Source organism: Ctenocephalides felis, unplaced genomic scaffold, assembly GCF_003426905.1.
Source record: "Ctenocephalides felis isolate EL2017-DRISC unplaced genomic scaffold, ASM342690v1 CF-g0.4_SCAFFOLD_01886, whole genome shotgun sequence".
Taxonomy (NCBI): Eukaryota; Metazoa; Arthropoda; class Insecta; order Siphonaptera; family Pulicidae; genus Ctenocephalides; species Ctenocephalides felis.
The window spans coordinates 67,267,877-67,290,448 of NW_020538040.1; the positions used below are offsets into that span (position 1 = coordinate 67,267,877).

Sequence of the window (22,572 nt, forward strand, 5' to 3'; positions counted from 1 at the left end):
AAGCATAATTCACAATGCAAGGAATAAATATTTGTAAATTTCTTAAAGTTAACACACAGAACGCATATTGCAAGTACTGAAAATTGCGATATCCTCAAATTTTCTCCGATAATAATACTTGAATCATTTTTGAAATATCAATTAAAATTAATTTTGGTATCAAAATATCAATCCTCATTGATATATAGTACGGTTGATTCGTAGAATTAATAATAATGATCAACATAGAACATTTTGCAATAGAAAGCATGAACTTATAACAATACCTGTTTTAATAGTTATCTGTATCTTTTAATGATAATGTATAAATGAGTGATTACTTCAAGCCCTGACAAATAAAACTAAAAAATCATACTAAAACTTTAGGCTCAGCTAACTATTATTTTGAATTTCATCAATTTGAAAGTACACATAATCGATGATAAAGATGCGAACTTTTCATCGTGTAAGCTACTGCATAGTCAGCCGAAGCAATCTTTTGAATGAAAGTATTTTTTTATTACTAACCGGAAGAATTGTACTTTCAAGTAAAAAAAAGAAATTTGAAAAAATATTCAGTAGTTTTTCATAGCATTTTCTTGAACAAGTTTTTTGACAATATAATAAAAAGGGTTAAACCAGGTTAACGATGATGAGTTAGATAATTTAATGTCTTATTAAAATATTTTGTTTATTTAAAATGTATTTAATTTTAATTAAATAAAGGTTGAATTTGATATTTATAATCAATATCTATACATAAGTGTATTGAATCTTGCGATATCTTGCTAATTTGTTTCAGTGTTAATACTGATATTCGAATGTTATAAATTAGTAAATTTGAAAATTGAAAATGATTATTTTGAAATTGAAAATAAAGATACACCAGTGTTAGTATATCTTTGTTAATTGTCAGAATTTCTGAAGATTTATAATTATTATTCATAATCTAGTTTATATTATATACTTATTATATAGATAATTATTAGTTACAATATACTTATTTATAATCGCACTTATACGTATTTTTTTTAACCAATGATGGCTTCAAGGCTTTGGGATATAAGACAGAAGATTTGAACTATAAATTTAGACTCAAAAACTTTTTTTTTTCAAACATTCTCAAAAAAAAGGGTTTTGCAAAACTTTGCATATGGCATAAGATTCTTTCTGTTAAAATGGAAGTTCATAATCTGGACCATATATTTTGGAAGTGCCAAGTCAATAAAAATTGTTACTGCAGGAACTTTATAATTTTGGTATTATATTCTCAATCAATGGAACAATGGCTATGTTCACTAATGATAAAAAAAATTACAAAATATTAGTGAGTTTTTTTTACAAAGATATAATGTAAAGGTATAGACTAGTGAGAGATGTATTCACTGTTAAGTAGTTTTAAATAAGTACTTATACCTCATACATATTGAATAAATTTTATGAAATTTATTTCTGAAAAATGTAACCAGGGACTAAATGACCGACAGATCAAAAACCGTAAATAATAATAAAAAAAATGCTTATAAATACGTCTTTTAAAGGGCTTTTAGATGTTAAAGATACGTTATTTTTCAAATTAAGATAAATTGAGATCAGGTTAGGTGACGATAAGTTACATAATATATATTTACTGAAGTTAAAACTTCACTATTTAAGGAACTATATTATTTAAAAAATATGTTTTATTTGAATTATTAATTAAGGCACTTCTAGAGACTTATGTTTTGTCCTTGGGTGTTTTCAAAATTTTAATAATTCCTCAAAATGTTTTTCTTTTTTCTACTAAAGATTTTGTGTTACGGGTCTAATCCGTTCTAGAAACTCTATCGTTGCAATGAAAGTTTTCGAAACGCTGGAAATAGTATACCATTTCTTTAATACTAAAAATACACTATTGTTATATGTACATACTTCAGCTTTATGAATATTTTATGACAATTTTAAGGGGGTATTCTAGTGTAGAAATTCAAAAATATCGATTTTTTTTATTTCATATTTTCAAAGTTTAACTATCTAAAAATATGTGCACGAGAAGGTTTTTGAAAATTTGAATTATTAGAGATATAGGCATTTCACTAACTCGGTCTCTATACTGGTTTGGCTTCACGCAAAACTTTAAATGCGTTTTTCTCAGAACAGACTTTTTCAGTACTGTTGACACGATTTCTCGAGTTTTAATCGACCGATTCACTTGAAATGTTCAGAGAGTCTTGTTTATAGACCTATCTATAGCCCGAATTAGGATTATCCCCAAATTCCAATTTTTACTATGTTCAAACATTTCGAGAAACTCAAAAAAACAGTAAAAAAACACTTCTTTTCATACAGTCGCCAATTTGTAAAAAAAATTGTTTACTCATCGCTAGTTCGGGCAATTGCGACATCACTGTAGATTAATAATCTTTTTATTTTTTGCATTTCCGATGGCTAGGATAGCTGAAATCTTGTCAAGAGTGAGGTGCCAATTTTTTGAGAACACCCACTTCATCAACTGCCAGATTTTACAATTTTCAACTTTTTTATTTTTGTTTTGTATTTTAATAATATTAATAAACAAGTGGTAAAAAAATGGATAGTAAAAACATTCATTGCTTTCTTTTACGACACTTTAAAAATGACCTAAAATTCATCGCTCTACACTAGAATACCCCCTTAAAATTTCACTTAATAGATTTAACTATAATACACATGAATACACTGAATGAAGAAATTATAGCAAAATGTTTGACGTAGCAAACAAATGCACTCGATTTGAAATATATTAAAAATATCGTTTTGCGTAAAATTCCATATAACAAATATAACGCCAGTCATAAGTTTTCTACCACTGGCTTATGACGTACAGAAAAATGGAATTGCACAAAGAGGGTATAAATTTTCGCAACTACCGCCACCGCAACCGTCACCGCCCTCGGTACCTACCTCGCTCTCCTTCGGCGGGCGCTTCATTCGCTGAAAATGCATTTGAATTCTAAATGCGAAAAACGAAGTACCATATTTTTGAACGTGTCATGCAGCTAACTTCCGCATCTTATTTACTCCAATACGTACGAAGTAGCAAGGATAGCGACATCTGAAAAAAAATCGACATCAATATTTATTTACAATGTTTGTATTTAATGTTATGATTAATTATTATTATTTCATAGCCATATGCACACACATCCATAAAATATACATTGGTATACAATACACTTTTAGACGACCATGCAATTATTAAGTAAAATTTAGAGTTAGGTAATTTAAACAATTAATTAAACAAAAGTTTTATCTCAAGAATTCACGCATCTCCAATGCGATTTATGCAAGTTATTTAAATCCATAAACCCAAAAATAATTTCGTGAACCGTTCAGACATCATGTTCGGGCGTATTTTCGTTTTATTATGTTGGTCATGAAGGTGACAACCTTTAGGGCATTAAGCTTTACACGGAATGGTTGCTACCCCTGATAGAAGTGGTAGCGGAATGTTTTGATTGAACTAGTTGTCCACTTATAAAAGCCCGCGAAACAATATGTCTAATAAATAAAATAAAAATATATCTTCTTTCATTATAACTTAGTGACAAATAAGTGGTTGTAATTAGAACTGCAACAAATACATAATACACTAACAAATCAGTGTCTAATACAGTCCACAGCTACAAGGGAGAGTTTAATTCCATAACTACGTGAAAATACATCATTTAGTAGTATTTTGATTTTTTACTCATTTGTTTGTGAATTTTTCATAATTATGTATATTTATTTTATGTCTATTTTCTCTTAATTGTTTTAATGTTATTTTCTCTTAAATGTAAATGCTATTTTTTCTTTTTTGTTAACCAGTTTAACCCAACTAACTGCTGAAGTTTCAATTTAATTATACTTTTGAGTTTTTATTATTCTTTATTAATATTTTATTGAATTTGTAAACAAGTAGATTAGCAATTTGCATTTAATTATGTTTAAATCTAATCAATATTACTACAACTAAACATTTCTTACTGACTTCACAATATCTACACAGGCGATTAAACAATACTTATTTTATTTGTTTATTAGTATGGAGTTATTTCACTTGTAAATATATTTTGGAATATTAATCATTCTTTGTGTGTATGTCTAGTATGTAACGTATGTATGTACGTATATATATATATATATATATATATATATATATATATAAATGTATATAAATGGGTAGAACTGCCCTAGACGTTAGCTGAGTTAAACTCCAACTTATTCAGAAAAGAATAGTGTGAGATTTCCCATTGCTATTTCACAACACAGTACCAGAAATGTACTATTTTCAATTGAAAACAATTTTTGTCTGTATTTCCAAGTGAAAATTGGCATCGCTACTGCACGATGTCATATGGTCCAGAGCAAGATTCGAACACACGGCTCCGTCCTATACATGATATATAAACCTTAAAAACATTTCACTTGTATTGACGGAATAAAAAACCATCAATTTTTTTGGAAGGCAGATCTAGCGAGTTCGGAGTTTAAGAAAAAAAGTAAAAATAAATGCCATTTGGCAAATTTTAAATTTAAGATACTGGAAGTTTCAGCAATTTGCCTAAATACACGATACCATGCACCACTAGTTTGTTTTTTTCCTTTCGAAACATATTTAACGTTATTGACACACATGATTATGATATAGATATAAATCTAGATTTTTATTTCAATGAATCAAAGTGCCAAACTAAATTTTGTGATTATAATATTAAAATCTTCAATACAATAAACCAACTAAAAAAACAGTATCAATTTCCCATACTAATTCCAATATAGTCAAAAAATTCCAAAACTCATTATTTTCGAATTTGCATGTAAAATACTACAACAGCATAAAAATTCCATCGAACAAACTTCAAACGGCTTTATTAATGTCGTAATATTCTAAAGGTCGAAATGGAATTTGCCGCGAACGTTATCAAATTTGTTACCAAATGCGAATCAATCTCGCAAAAAATCGGTTATCGAAACTGAAGTAAAAATATGAATTATTTACTAAAGATTAAATTCGATAATGAATTACGGTACATACGCTTGCTTGTATAGAACACACATTATGCAACGTAGTTTCTGTTCTAATATATTACATTTAAAATACTAATAGTAATCATCATATTTTTTAATTGGATTCGCTAGAGCCATATGTTTTTTTTGACATTTTAATCGCCGTTAATTATTTACTAAAGATTAAATTCGATAATGAATTACGGTACATACGCTTGCTTGTATAGAACACACATTATGCAACGTAGTTTCTGTTCTAATATATTACATTTAAAATACTAATAATAATCATCATATTTTTTAATTGGATTCGCTAGAGCCATATGTTTTTTTGACATTTTAATCGCCGTTCTACATATTTATTGAATTTTATTAACTTCCCGTAAGGTCAGTTATAGTAATCGCAAAAAAATCAAATAAAAATAAAATGTTTATATATCTTTACGTTTCAGAAGTTCCTGAACATTTTGGCACACATAAAAAATGGATGTATGTGTGTATGTATATGTGTGTGTGCGGATTCAAATTTTTGTCGACGATTTCGGAAACACGGTTCAACCGATTTCAATTATTCAAAAAACATTCGATTCCTATTAATCAGGAGACGTGCTGATTATTTACGGGGCAAAAAGTGCCAATAACTCAGTTTTTAAGAGAACGAAGCGTCCGATTTTAATAATTCAAAAAACATTTTAATTGTATTGACAAGATGAAGAACTGATTAATTTTTTTTTGGGTAGGCAGGTCTAGCGGTTTCAGAAATCTAGTAAAAAAATGCCATTTTGAGGTCAAAAATGATCATTTATTTTATGGAGATGTTAATGTGTATCAATTTTGTTTACAATTGCGTCACGGCGCTTACGCGCTTCGATTTTGCGTCTCTATGCAGCTGAAGCAGTGCGATTGCTTTGAAAGAAAATTCAAAATTTCCAAAATATTTCAAAAGACAAAAACTTTTTTTTTCAAAGTTAAAAAAAAATAGTCCAGCAATTTGCCTTAAGGCACGATGCCATGCACCACTAGTTCGGCAAGTCTTTTCATGATTTTAGTGCAGTATCAAATAATGTAATTTATTAGAGCATTTATTTTCAAATTGCTTTTAGCAAGATACATACATGATTTGATATAGATTTTGAACAAATAATTAATGTGTTAACTATAACTATAAGTGTTAAAAAATCATAAATACTATAATGTTATTTTCAATTTTATTAACTTATCAATTTTATTGAAACGCATGGAAAACAATTGTTATATTAATTTAGTTAGAACTGGCATAAACACAATTTGCAGTTATAATTAATCTTGAAAATAACATTTGTAGAGATGAAACTTAAAAATTTAATTAGAGGAAAGAAATTAATAATGCCAAAGAAAATAATAATATTTGGTGCAAACACTATGTTGACTTTACAATTTACGTTAAAATAGTAATTATTTGAGTAATATCACTTTGAAACTGGCATAAGTGCTGCATTATGTTAAAGCGAACTTAGTAACTTGGCTCAGACAACGCACGCATGTACAAGGTCAAAAACTGAAACTATATATATATATATATATATATATATATATATATATATATATATATATATATATATATATATATATATATATATGTGCGTTTGTGTTTATGTGTGCATGTGTTAAATACACAGGTCAAAAATAAATATTGAGTTTAGAAAAACTAACCAACATTAATTTTGTTTGTGGCAATGTATTAAATGCAATTCAATAATGCAAATATACAGGCATTTATCAGATGAGAATATATTAGCAAGGTAGATTAAACCTTGTTAGCTTCCGCGATTACGCAAACGATATTCAGAATAGATATGTTAAAATTTCTGATTTCCTGTAAAATTCTACAGAAAAACTATTATATTGCGGAGGGCACGGTTGTAATGGCAGCATGATCAACTGACAAAAGTGATAGCAAGATCGTAATTCCTGTACATTGTTTAAAAAAAAAAACTAAGAATAATAGACAAAAGGGAATGGTTTTTGATTTTATAATGATATTTATTTATTTAATGATATATTCAGTCGCAATCGTTTTTGTTCATATTTGGACCATTGACTACAAGTAATATAATTGACTTCGACAAATATCTTTCAATAAAGTAAGAACTATAATAACTCATTTATTAATGAAAAATGGAACTAGCTACAAAAACCACTTTTTCCATATAGTACCGACAAATTGACAAAATCACTATTACTCGAATAAGTTCAGTGCTTTTAATATAGAGAATTGCAAATAACAATAAATAGGTCTCCAAAAAAACATAATGAAACTACCCTTAAAATAAACTTATGTAGGCGCGACACAATACTGTGTCAATGACGCTCAAGTTCAGACAAGATTGTGATTATGGCTTTCGTCATGTTATATAGTCGCAAAAACGTTAAGTTTTAACTAGACAATTGTTAAATAGGAACACTGTCATTTTGTCCATATTTCTCCTATATGACACAAAAAGTATATGTAAAACCCAATATAAGGTAGAATAAACAGTAGTAGAAAAATCTCAATAATGTAATATGGCACTATAAATGACCTACCAGTTAAATATCAAGATAAAGCAAAAGCGCTATATTTTTGTCGGCATCTCGAAAAAAGCGTTTTAGACACTGAATAATAAGGTGGTTTGGAAATATATATATATATATATATATATATATATATATATATAATGTGTAAGGTAGAGACATGGTAAAAATCATACAAATATAGTATTTTATTTTTGAAAAATGTATGAAAGTAAAAAATTAATTAGAATTTTTTCAAAATTGTGATATTGATCAATAATGTAAATAAATTCATAAGTAAAAAGTAAAATTTATCTGAAAAACTTTTAAATTCATAATTTGTTGGTATACTAAAATCACTGCAAAATAGTTAATTGTATCAAATTCGTTACACTGGTTCTGAACCTTTAGACTTCTATATCAACACGAAAGAAATTAATCGCATCAAAATATTTTAGCATTTATGAGTTTCCTTTTATTCATGTTTACCTAGTCTTCAGCAGTTTTAAATAAATTTTCAATTTATTATTTATCAAAATTGTAAAATAAAATCAATTAACTGCTAACAATTAACTGTTTTACACTTCAAAGGTTCTTTTATATTTTCCACTTGCACACGAAGAAATGTGTAATGTTCAGCAGTATTCCTTAATAAAAATATACATATATTTCAACAATTTTTATGAAAAATTTCGTCAAAAAATTATCCACCAGATCTCTTCCTACCATCTAGTAAACATGTCATTCGCGACCGCTGCGTTTGTGTGTGCAGGTATAATGGATATGCAAAATACTTGAAAACGGCTGAATATATTACTGCCGTCTGTGGGAAAATATTTGTAAATAGATCTGAAGCAATTTCCTGAAATTCGATTTATACGCTTAAATGGCCTCAAGATTTCCGCGTTCGATTCGCGCGATGCTCTCAATTGATTAATCCGTGCGTAGAGCATGCTTAACCGTATCTGAGATTACGGTTATTAATGTCAATTATGACAAAAATTAGAAGTTCAGATACAAAATCAAAACAAAAGCACATATAAATAAATTATGTTTTATATTGGAGTTCGAGTAGCATCACAAAAGATCATTACACACGATTTGTTTTACAATACTAATAAAAACTAAAATATGCAAAAAAGAATTTATAAAAATTTTCACAATCAGAAAATGTTTAATATTTAATTTATGTCGTCTCCCGTAAGGTAATCCTTTATAGAAATCACCTGTGGATTCTGATATGTTTTCGTACAAAATGTTGATATTCCACTTTTTAGATCAATTCAAATGGATAAGTTTAGTAATGATTTGGTATTATGCAAAGCAATAAGAAAATGGTTGTCAAATAATGTATCGATAATATTGAATTGCTTTAAGTAAAATATCGTTGTCTAAAGTAATTATAAAATGAATAAAATTTTATTCAAATAATCAACTTTTCATTTCAAATTAGATGCCTTCGTGTCAAACTTTATTATGTACGCCATCAGTATTATTTGTCTTTGATTAACAATAGTTTTTGTATGAGTTCGGACAATGGAGACTGTATTGTTTTCTTTTTTTTGGGTTTTGAATTATAATTTTATATAATTTAAAATCTTTTTGCCAGTGACTGGTTGAACCATCCAAACTGTGTTATTGTTATCCGATTGTGAGAGTATTCCTTACAGGTATCAATCAATTTAAAAAATATTTCCTATTTTTTGGTTAAAGTTTTCCAATTCAATTTTAATATCTTAATAAATTAATCTTTTTCAATAGCTTTCTTTCTCTTCCCAATTTATTCGATACAATTGGATCACGAATAGTTTATAAGCGTTGTGTATTTTTGGTATAGAGTTGAAATGTATTTTTAAAATGCCGTTAGAATTTTTCTATAATGAAGCAGAAATCAGAACATATCGATCTATGGTGAGCGATGTAATTCCTTAAATTTCTCTTGTTAGTTATCAGAAATCACCCTTAATGTGCAGAGGTTGACCGTTCTCTTTCTGGTGAAATTAGATTTTTTATAACATTTTATGATGCTAATATATTGCTGCAATGCCCCAAAATCAATATTTTTATTTATATACAGGCAATTCGGAGAGATTTTCATCTAGCAGTAGTTATATTAGTAGCTTTTTATCCAGCAGTAATTATATTCTACTTTAAATTATGGTGTAACTACTGCTAGATAAAAAGCTCTTCGAATTGGTTGTCAACCCTGGAACCAATGGTTCCAGGAAGACCGATCTCTTACCATGAAGCTCAAATTCTCATTACAATTAAATATCATCAATTTTGCTAAGTATTGTTCTTAACGGATTATCGTACTGTAATTTTTTGTAATATCAGTAACATTCGTAATGTTGTAAACAAATATTGGCGGTGGCCTTTGAACCGTAACCGTTTTGTGGCCTTGAACAACAGAATCAGTGTTGTGAACACACTAAACCGGTTAGAGGTTTGCATATTGTTTACATTTTCGGAGTGATTGTTTAATTATGGTCTTTTGCTTTTAGTTAGTTTGACTGTCATTACATACTGCTACATTGTTGATGGTATAATTTGTTCTGAAAAAATAACTTGAGATAATTCATAACTTAGGATTTTAGTTTTTTATATACGTTTTATCTATAATTATTGAAATGCATTTAAAAACAATTATTGTATATAAGCAAATTCACAGACTAAAAAGAATTATGATACGTTCTTTATATTCCGAAAAATTTGCTAATCAGTAATCAAACGAGCTACAATAGAACTTGCCGTGTTTTATATAATTGTTTTCATATATTGACAATGTATCAGCAATTTGGCGCAAAATTATATCTGTAATACAACTAAAGGCGGAATTATGGTAGATTTACGCTTAAATTATAATTAAAACAGTCTACAATAACAATATAACGGACAATAGAATTACTGTTTTAGGAATGTAATTAGTTTTGTTTTAATTGATACTGCACTATCAAAAGATAAATACTAATTACTAATTCTCAAAATGATAATTTAACTATGAATCATGTTCTGCGACTCAATTTATTTTTATAGAGCAAGATATTGTGCCAGGATAAAATTTTAATGGAACCATTGGATTGACATAAACTTTTAGAAAATCTAATGATAAATAAACAATGTTTTTTTAATATAGAAGATTATATACAATATTTTTATTATATATTGAAAAACATTGGAATAAATAACCATTTACAGAACAATTCAGAATGAGCTGAAACGACGAAAAGAAAACAAATCTTTTCATCAGGAGATTGATGAATACGTTCAATTTATTACTAAAAATTTATTACTTAAAATATTTATATCTACTATGAAAAATAAAACGTAAAATTTATTGTATAAATGCATAATTGATAGTAATTTTGTGTATTTGGAAATAACTGAGTTCGATATTTCGATAATAAATTAAAATTTTATGTACTGCAATTGCAACTCTCAAAGTTAAATTTAATTTAGAACTCAAACAAAAATTAGAAGAAAATTAAATGAAACCAAATATACATATTACAATAAATTATGCTACATAATTAGCACAGGGTGCTAAATGAGCTGTAAATAGAAGCTAATTGCAATATTGTGTTAAGATTTAAAAAAAATGCAAGCATTCATATAGGTATAATAAATATATTAGAAAAATACAGTGGGTTGATAGTATTTGTGGCAAAAGAACACTAATTATGTAATTATTAAATATTAAATATCAATTATGGAAGTACAATTTATTATTTTGGCTTTTTTTAAAAGAGGATTTGCATATTGTACAAACCAGTAGGCAAGCTCGATTACTATTTATTTTATTTATCATAATTTATTTAAGTCATCATTCTATGACTTGCAATATTGTTAGCAAAAAAATCTAGTAGGATAGCCATTATTCAATATTTAGAAAAAAGTATTTCTAACCAATGACATATTTACTTTTCTATAAGCATATTATTATGTTAATAATATTACACGCTCGTTTTTAGAAGTATTTTGATGACATCTGCTCGGCAAGTATGTTAGCAAAAATATGTTTGTTTGGCTTAATTGACATGAATGAGAAATGCAAGCAATAGCTGATTTCATGATTGAATTTACATACAAATATCTCAAGATTTAAGTAATATATATACGAACATATCGGAAACGCAATCGCAATATTCTATTAGTGACTATTACATAAATACTTCAGCAATATTTGCCGATGCAGATATTATCTTAATAGTTCCATGAATGATTGAAAAGTAGAAAAATCTTTTAATTCGATCAAATAAAGTTTAAAACTGATCGAAGTCATAAAAAGTAAGTGAAATAAATAAAAATACTTCCTGCAGAAATTAGTAAAATCTATAGAATATAAATAAAATACAAATATAACACAAAACTGATTGGGATTGCCGTTATTAATTCCTCTATGTTTAGTTTGAAATGTTTATAAAAGAATTGTCACGTTTTGCGGACAAAAATTAGATCTTTATTTTAAATATTTATTAATTCACTAGAGTGACCCTAACGAAGGGTTAATACATAAGAGTTCAATTTAAAATATCCTACAACGCCTTATGTTTTTTTTTGATGAGATTAATTGTACCGGATGATTTTGCATGATAATGCAAATAACAATTTGATTTAATAAATTCTTTCTGATTTGGATTAAACTCTGTGCAAAACGTAAGTAACATAATAATTTTTTCAATTTTCACCATGTTAGATAAATATCAAATTGCTCCCGTTTGACTAGTCTTTGAGATGATGAATTTTTTCAGCCCGTATCATGAAATATAATTGAGCAATGATTAAAACGAAATACTATTTTCAATTTAACTCCTAAATTTTTAAATGTGCAGTTACCCAAAAATTAATACGTACAATAAAATGAATAGCATAGAAATATCTGAGTTCATTTGACCGTATAAAATCATGAATCAAGATAAAATTATCTACAATTTGATTACGTACTTTAGAATACAAATATATAAAATTTATGCAGATTAATGAGTATTCATTCAGCGAAACATATTTATGCAAAGTTAACTAAAATTCAGTAACATTCATGTTGCACAATAAATAAGATATCATGAATTATATAGTAAAATGGTATAATTTGAATAATAATTGTTAACTTTAACTGAGCACCGTATTTTATTACTTAAGTGGTACCAGTAATTTGGTACTGGGGTTTTTGAAAAACTGGTTTATAATTCATTGTCTCTATATTATTATAAGTCTATACAGTGCGGTCGTATTACGACCATTCATTATTATACACAATATTTAAAATCAAAACTGACTTTGTTAACTTCCCGTATAGTATTTAACATACTGCATAAATTTACAACCTAATAATAATATTGACTATTGGCTTGGGTCAACAAAATAAGAAAAAAAATAAGCCAGAATAATTTTTAGTCTTGCAATTAACCATCCAAAACTGATCAAGATACGTATAATTTATTTCATTACTTCTAAAAATATAAGAAATCTAAATATAATGTTCAATCACGTTCAGCTCAGAATTCAACTTGTTTTTTTTTTCAAAATAATTGTCAATAAACTTATTTAATATAAATGTAGTGAATTTGAAACTGTAAATTTAATATAAATATGACAATTGTAAGATTAAAATTGGTTTGTTGATAGACATGTTATACTTTAAGGTGGTTGGTGGTAAAAGGTGGTGTTTAAATCCAGAGGTATAAATTTTACTTGAGCTTGGAAAGGCCGTATAAAGGTTTTTTACTATTCATTTTTATATAAATTATTAATTAATGTTTTAAGAAAAAAATATAACGGGCAAAAAGCTTTAATACTAGCAAGTGATAAAGTGGGGTGCTCAAAAAAATAGTGCGTGCCCATACCCTGAAATATTAGCCCTCCAAATAATCTAAAGATAAAAAGATTATTAATTTAGAATAATGTCGTATTCGTATAAACAAGTTACAAAAAAAAAAAATAGCGACTATCCTCGAATAGATGAACGTAGTTTACACTGATAAGAATTCTATAAAGAAGACTCTATTAATATTTTTAATAAATTGGTCTAGTAGAAGTTTAGAAGTTTGAAAATCGTGGGTATCGTATCGATAGAAAGTTTGTTTTTTTTAGAAAAAAAAATGTTTAAAATTTTCCGAAAATCCGAATCAATGTATGAACATCTCCAAAATAATTCGATTTCTGAAAAATCACCTTGTACACATATTTTTGAATAGATGAGCTTTAAATATCAGAAAAGTATAGTTCTTACAACATCTAGACTAAAAATGTATTTTGATCAAAATCTAAAGATTACTATTTATTTTAGTTGAATCATAAATTGAAAATAACACGAATTTTGAACTATTCAATTAATTTAAATAATATTTAATGTATAAAATATTATCAAGATTAAGCATTTTACAACCACCAGAAGCTCTAATTAATTGAAAATATCTTATAGTGTGTATGTATGTAGTATGAATATATATATATATATATATATATATATATATATATACTCGGTGTGTTTATGGCAAATAGGCTGAGAATTAGTTTGTGATATACTACATTACTACTACATTATTACAAGCATCAAACTTAACTTATAAACTCGTATGAAAATATAAAGTATGATCTCAGAAATTGGTAAAATATATTATTAAATGCATATTTTTTAAACTGTCAGTCTTTTGATAAAATCGCACGAATTAACATAGTTATGACTGGTGAAGTTGAATTTTATACGAGATTAGAATTAAGTAATATGTAGATAAAGACAGTACTAATCATATGCATGCACCGTTGTCTTTCTAAAACCAAAAACAATGCAGAAGCTATAAAGTCGACAGATAATATAAAATAATATAAAGTGCGCAACAGTGTCCTCTAGCCAAAATATTTGTGTTCCTCATTCACTTAAATATCTCTGAATCGCACATAAATATCGATTTATCTTGAGTAGGTCATGACATTGCGAAGCGTATGGGGTCAAGTGAAGCGATTTTGGCATGACTTCAATTTTTTTTGATCAGAGTTTCATGTTTGTCATTTCCTGAACGAGATCAAAAATGACGCAATTTCTTAATACAAATGCAGAGCGTACAATGTTTATAATATTTGACGAACAAGGGGGCGCCAAATAACAAAATATTAAGTAAAATAAAATTGAATAGCACCGAAAATTAAGATATTTAAAAAAAATTAAACAATTTTTCTTAAACTTCGAAATTTTTTTTTCTGAAATGAATATAATTTTTAGAAAAATTTGATTTTTCTTATATTTTGGAAATTTTGAACTTTTTTTTCAAAGCAATCGCGCTACGTTAGCTGCGTAGAGACAAACTAATAAAGCGCGTAAGCGCCTTGTCGTAGTCTAAAGGATAAACATTGGTACAGAACCCATAGAAATGTAAACAAATATTTATAATTATCATCAAAAATTCTAAAGTATCTAATAATTGTATGTGCACAGGTCTAATGTTCATTTATGACTGCCAAATGGCATTTTTTACTTTTAATCATTGCATGCCTCCTAAATAATTCACCAGTTCTTCATTTCGTCAATACAAATAAAATATTTTTTGAATCATTCAAATTCGACACTGTGTCATCTCAAAAACTGACTTTTTGGAGGAAAAAACTAATCAGCACTTTTCCCGGTCAATATCATTCGAATGTTCTTTTGAATTATTCAAATCGGTCGATCCGTGTTCACGAAATAGCCGACAAAAATTTGTATCCGAACACGCACACACACATAGATCTTTTTTTAGGTATGCCAAAATGTTCAATCAAAACGAGTAATTCTCGATATGTGTCACCATTCAAAGACTGAATTACAATTAAAAAATTTAGAGTGATTTTTGTTTAAATTTCATATGTTATTTGTCAAACAACATGATATATACAGGATATATGAGATTATACATTTAGTATTGGCATATCTTTTTTCTAGGATAATTGATACTAGCTGAACTTCAAGTAAACTAAAGTAAAAGTAAAGCTAAATTAATAAAAAATTGCAAGCCTGTTATATCCATACGTTTGGGTGGAAACCTTTGTTGAAAATACACTAGTGTTATAGTTAACATTACATTATTTTACAATGGTTTAAACAATGCAATTATTAATTGAATTATTAAATTTTGCGAAATATTGTTTTGAAACTTAAAACCCCAATGTAGGCAGATTTTCAAGCCACAAAAACTAAACTATATAGGATAAAGTCACTCATTTTATTTATTCTTACATCAGAATTAAGAAGACTTAAAAAAAAAATTATGGCCTATGAACTTTATCCTGTGAATTGTATTCAATAGTAATCACCCATCAACTTCTATCTGTGATTACACTTAATTAATATAAACAAAAATAACCCATACAAAGTAATGTTCTGATTGTTATTAAAAAAATCCAATTTAGCATAATATAGTTCGCATGTTTGCATGTAGTATAATATAGTTTTAGCAAGAAAGTAAGTTGTAATAAGTAATTATTGATTATAGTTTCTTTTTTTTAGAGTACACAGACTATTACGCTAATTTTATGCTCGTTCTCCAGATCTTTCTATCTTTACTATCGATATAAAATTATAATTTAAATTCAATTTGTATTGAAAGAAGTGCGTAACTTTAAGAATAGACACAAAAACTTCTTACAATTTTTAGAAATATCTTACATTTTTTTGGTTTCAAGTGTAAGAAGTGGGCTCACTCGTGGGTATGTGGCTAGAGCGACTGGACCTAAAATGTGGGCCAAATAGAGCTTTTTTATAGTGATTTTGATTCATCACGTTTTTTCACATAACAGTTTGTTTTTTACTTGCACGATTTTTTATGGAACTTGTCTTCCGTGTAAAACGGGGGGTAGGTTTATTTAAAAAAATAAATTGTATCATCTAAAATGATATGTTTATAAAACTGAAACGTTCCTTGAAAGTTTTGGCAATATTTTACGATGCGCATGCATTTCTGAGAATGCGTAAGAAGTCGATCTTCGACAATTTTATTTATCAAATCACAAGGTCACGAACCATTGGATGCATTTATTAAACTCATTTCACGGGTTTTATCTTGTTTGTACGATGCTTAATTAGGCACTGACACGAGACGAATATTTTATGTATCAAACAAACAAATAATATTTTGTACTCGTTATCTCAAATTTTGCACGTTTATAAATATACTTATAAAATGAACACAGCGAATCGAGTGTCGTTGTACTCTTGATCGAATGGAATTATTTCATGTAGTACGTTTAAATATTATAGAATAACTATTATATTATAAACGCATAATTAATAATTATGGGGAACGTCAAATAAAAGATAACATTTACTGTAATGTCCCAAGATGAAATAAATCCTCTCAATCTGTATTTAAGTATCATATTATGAGGTATTTAAATGTAATTTAGTAATCATATTGTGTGGCATTTAAATGTAAATAGAACGTTTTTTTTTTAACTTTCCGCAGGGTAAGTTATTGTAATCGTCCAAAAATCGAAATTGAAAATTTTTGCATTTTTTCACGTTTTGAAGATTTTTGAACATTTTGGCATACCTTAGAAAAAATAGATATTTGTGTATGTGTATGTGTGTGAGTGTGTATGTATGTATGGATACAATTTTTCATTCACGTTTTTGGAAGCACGGATTAACCGATTTGAATCGATTCTAAGAACATTCGATTTCTAGTGATAGGGAGTCGAACTGATTAGTTTTTGGCAAAGGTAGGTCCAGAAGTTTCGGAGATACCGAGCTAAATGTCCAAAAATTAACTTTTTGAGTGAACTAAGTATCCGATTTCAATGATTCAAAAAACTTTTTTGAATAGCGAAAATGATTCGAATTTTATTTTAATTCTAGCTAAAGTTCTAAAGCCCACTGAGAGACTTCAAATAAATAATTTTAACTTTTAACTAGAGGATCTTAGGATAGAATAATTTTGAAAACAAACTATCACAACCAGCTACCTTATATTCATATATAAGGTTTGCTTTCATAATAAAATCAGTTTTGCACACATCCCTAGTAAAATTTTCTAAATTATGTCTAATTTATAAAATTGTATTACAAGAATTGCATAATAAATGTATATATTTTTTATATTGTGAATACATTTAAATTTATTCATCATATAATTCCTGACTGTATGCTTATGAACGAAGGTCAATTAAATAAAAAGATCAATTGGTCTTTAACATTAATTTTAAAAGATTTTAAAATCAAAGCAATAATTATCTGCATGAAATCAGGGAACTAAGATTTCAAAATAAAAAAAGATCGATAAATAAAGTGATTAGTAAAGATACTACTCGTATTTAAAACTCTTAATATACACGTTTTTGTGTGAAGATATGCATAAAACTATATACAATTTTTTTTTAAACTAGTAAAATTTGCACGCAATGTCAGTATTTTAATATTCTACACTTTAACTGATCAAACAAAAAATGAACTAAATTATTATTATTTGACTAATAGAATTTGCAAGTTATGAAACATTGTCAAGTCTTTTCTTTAAATAAATAGTTTTGCAGTATTCATAATTAAATATTAAAGTCGTGATTATATATTGGTATTATAATCTATATAATAATTTAAAAAAGGCATTTTAAATATAAAACTAATTCGAAGACATGCAAATTTATAAATGATGATTGAATGATTTAAAAATTTATTGCATTTACATTACAAATTCATAATTTGTCAATGTTATGGGTTTAATCACATATAGATTATATTTTCACTTAAAAATAATATATATACCAAAAGTATCATTCTGATTTGCACATAGAAAAAAATTAAAAATTTCAACGATTTCATCTCAAAAGTGCATTTGAGATGTACTTTGAATAAATAGTGAAAAAAAATTAATATTCACCTGAATCTCGTTGCAAATCCGTAACTATTATTTCCTAATTGAATTAATATTCACTTGCGCCAGATGCACAATTAATAATTTATAATTGCTTCTGATGTTAATTCATTAATTAGTACTCCTAATAATAATTATGCCCGTATAATTAACATCTATTTTATATCTATAATTAAATCTTGTTTATTAAACATGAAAAGAAGATAAGCATTGTCTTCGTTGATATTCGATGCAAAGTCTAGCATGTACTTTTATTGCTCAGCAATAGTCGCTCAAGGTTGAAAAATGTGTTGGAAATATATAAAACATGAAATAATTTCATAATTTTGAATGAAATGGTTATATATCAAACATAATATATCACACCCCTATGCGATTCCATTATGAATGATATTTAGTTCCAAAAATTTTATAAATAAAATCAATTTTAATTGAATTGGATGAATTTATCTGTAGTAAGCGATGTCAATGATAAAATTACTTGTGTATGATCTATTCTAGTAATTCATGTGATTGACAATGAAAATTTTCCGCATTTGTTATGGAATCATCTGGACTTTATATATCTATTATTCCAATAAAAATAGTAATCAAGATGCAATAAAATCTTAAAAGCTATTGTTACATAAAAAAAACACAGAAAAAACAGAAAAATAATATGAAATTTAGAGTTCACTCCATGGAATCAAGTCTAGTGTTTCGTTATCCGGAATAATAGAAGTTTGATCAATTCAATCATTTCAATACAAATAAGTTTCATTTTTATTATATATAAGTAATGATATATCGGTTTTCACTTGAAAATATAGATGGATAATTGTTTCCGAGAGAAAATAACCCTTCCCCGAGATTGCCGCATCAATATAAAAATTGTTAGATTTAGAGAAAAGCTAACAATAAAATTTGTTTCAAAAGAAGTGTATATATTTTATAATTTGAATTTAATAATTTGAAAGTTTTGTTTAATGTTATGTATATTTATAAAAGTATACTAATTACTTGAAGAAAGATTAAATACACTTATTCAAAATTTCTAAGCAAACACAGAATAAAATTACCGATATAGAGCCTTAATTTTAAATTTACTTATTTAAAATTTTTGCGGGAACAGTTACATCCTATCATGGATGCTTTTTTCTTAAAATAATCGAAATAGTGCATGAAGTTGTAGAGTATAAAACATGAGTAGTCAAATTACTTTCCAAAAAACTGAAAAAAAGGTAAATCTTCTATAAAATTCGGACAAGGAAAAGAACACTTCTCGCATTCCAATCTCACAAGATGACTACGGCAGTAAATTATAAAATAAAGTGTATTAACATGATAGGACATTTTCTAAAATTATGATTCTTCTTCATTTGTATTTTATATTTATTTATGTTTATTGTTCATTAATAATTGCTCTCAAATTGCATAGCTCTTTGGAAATATGAATAAAACAGCTTCAAACTCAGATACAGGGCATAAATTCTACATATTGGTTTACCAGATTAGTCTAATCATATTATACTTTAAAAAGCAACCATTTAAAATTCTGAAAGAAATGAAGTATATGCTTCTACAAGAAAGACAAAATATTTAGAGATCTTCCAGCTGTTCAAAAATCGATTACCACTTTATACGGTTCTGAATATATTCGGAAGAAAAATTACTTGTGAATGTCGAATTTTGCATAATATGATTATTGGTTAATAAGAGTTAAGTATGACATCAGACAATATAATAAACACTATAATATAATGTATTATTCACTAAATTTTACTGAGCATTTGTAGCAATAAGTTAATAAAAAATATTCCAGTAGATTATGCATTATGTATTTATAACACGGCAGTGATTTTGATGATTTATATTTCGATGTGATTGTATATTTATTATAATATATTATTATCTAGTATATTGTTGTTATTATTGTATTATTACAAAACATAATACGATTTTAATGCAAAATTTAGATTCAAATACACGATTATTAAAATTCATTAATTTTTATTTCAAATTTTGCGCCATTAATTTGAATGCCGATAACAGCGCCGATGCGTCTGAGCGTAAGACCCCTTCACTACTTTTCGGAACGAAAACATCGGGAGAAAAAAACGTTTATATAATTATATCATATTCTAATATTGTCTAGATGAGATGCCAAAATAAAAATGTGCATGATTACTTTGCATAATCTGTTCTCACCCTTCAAGATTTCAAATGTGGCAACACAAGTTGGATATAGGTGCGAAGTTGTTATGGCAGTAGAAAAACAAAAGAAACGTGTAAATAAGATACATTTTCCAATTTAGTGAAAATATCAGAGATTAAGTAGTGAAGTAAGAAAGTAAGTTTATTTTTTGTAATTACAATTTATCAAATACTGAAATTACGTTACAATTATTAGAAGTATATTTGTGTCTGATTGCAATTGAATTTCCAGTAGGATAAGTTATAGTAATAGCAAAAAAATCGAAAATAAATTTTTGTTTTTCTTTATGTTTGAAAGGTTTTTGAACATTTTAGCATACCTTGGAAAAAATGGTTGTGTGCATGTGTGTGTGTGCATGTGGACGGATACAAATTTGCATTGACGATTTCAAAATAAAAATGTACATGATCACTTTGCATAGTCTGTCCCTCCATCTTCAAGATTTCAAATGTGGCAATACAAGTTAGATAGGTGCGAAGTTGGTATGGCAGTAGAAAAACAAAACGTGTAAAAAAAAATACATTTTCTAATTTCGTGAAAATATCAGAGATTTAGAAGTGAATTAAGAAAGTAAGTTTATTTTTTGTAATTACATTTAATCAAATACTCAAATTACGTTACAATTATTAAAAGTATATTTGTGTCTGATTGCAATTGGATTTTCCGTAGGGTAAGTTATAGTTATCGCAAAAAACCAAAAAGGAATTTTTATTTTCCTTTACGTTTCAAAGGTTTTCGAACATTTTAGCATACCTTAGAAAAAAAGGGTTGTGTGTAGGTGTGTATGTGTGCATGTGTGCTGGATACAAATTTGCGTTGACGATTTCAAAACAAAAATCGTACATGATCACTTTGCATAGTCTGTCTTCCACCTTCAAGATTTCAAATGTGGCAACACAAGTTAGATATAGGTGCGAAGTTGGTATGGCAGTAGAAAAACAAAAGAAACGTGTAAATAAAAAATACATTTTCCAACTTAGTGAAAATATCAGAGATTAAGAAGTGAAGTAAGAAAGTAAGTTTATTTTTGTAATTACATTTAATCAAATACTCAAATTACACTACAATTATTAAAAGTATATTTGTGTCTGATTGCAATTGGATTTCCCGTAGGGTAAGTTATAGTTATCGCAAAAACATTGAAAATGAATTTTTGTTTTTTTTACGTTTGAAAGGTTCCTGAACATTTTAGCATACCTTATTATTAGAAAAAAATGGATGTGTGTGTATGTGTATGTATGTGTTTGTGTATGTGTGAGTGGATACAAATTTTCGTCGGCGATTTCGGGAATACGAATAATATAAAAAACATTCGATTCCTATTAACAAAGATACGTGATGATTAGTTTTTGGACCAGGCAGGTCATGCCGTTTTAAAGATACTGGGCAAAAAGTGCCAAATATGGTTTATCAGTTTTTGGGAGAACGGATCGTACGATTTCAATAAGTAAAAGAACATTTCACTTGTATTGTCAAAATAAAGAGAATATTACATTTTTGGAAAAAAATGTTATTTGGAAGTCAAACATGATCATTAGATTATATAGAGATTTTATTTTAAGGCATAAATTTTGTTTACATGTCAATGGGTTTCGTACCAATATTTATCCGTTAGACTGCGACGCGGCGCTTACGCGCTTTGATATTTCGACTATAAATCAGTTATGCAGCGCGATTGCTTAAAAAATGTTTTGTTAAAAATTTTTTTTAAAAAAATGTTGCAATTTTTTTTTATTAAAGTTTGTTTTAATGATTTAGTTTTCGGTACGGGAAGTTCGAGCAATTTGCATTAAACCACGATGTCATGCACCCTAGTTTAAAATATATTTGCTTTTTAATAGAAATTCGTTAAATTTAATCTGTTTTTAGTTAAAACGTTTTTCCAAAAATAATTTAAATGACCGTATCGGCCAATTATTTTCTATCAATAAGAAGGATTGTACATTCGAATAAAAAATATTCAGTTGTTTATTTTTTTTATTTTTTTATACAATGAAGTATAATGCATTAGTAAATTGG

At 27.2% G+C, this 22,572-nt stretch overlaps 1 long non-coding RNA gene across 1 annotated transcript in view; it reads right to left on the reverse strand.

The window, feature by feature from the left end:
• The window catches only part of LOC113378534, a 38,382-nt gene that overhangs the window by 7,993 nt on the left and 7,817 nt on the right, over nucleotides 1–22,572 (reverse strand). The window contains exon 3 of the long non-coding RNA XR_003367194.1: nucleotides 2,902–3,052. This is a non-coding gene — a long non-coding RNA (uncharacterized LOC113378534). The remainder of the gene's footprint in view (nucleotides 1–2,901; nucleotides 3,053–22,572) is intronic.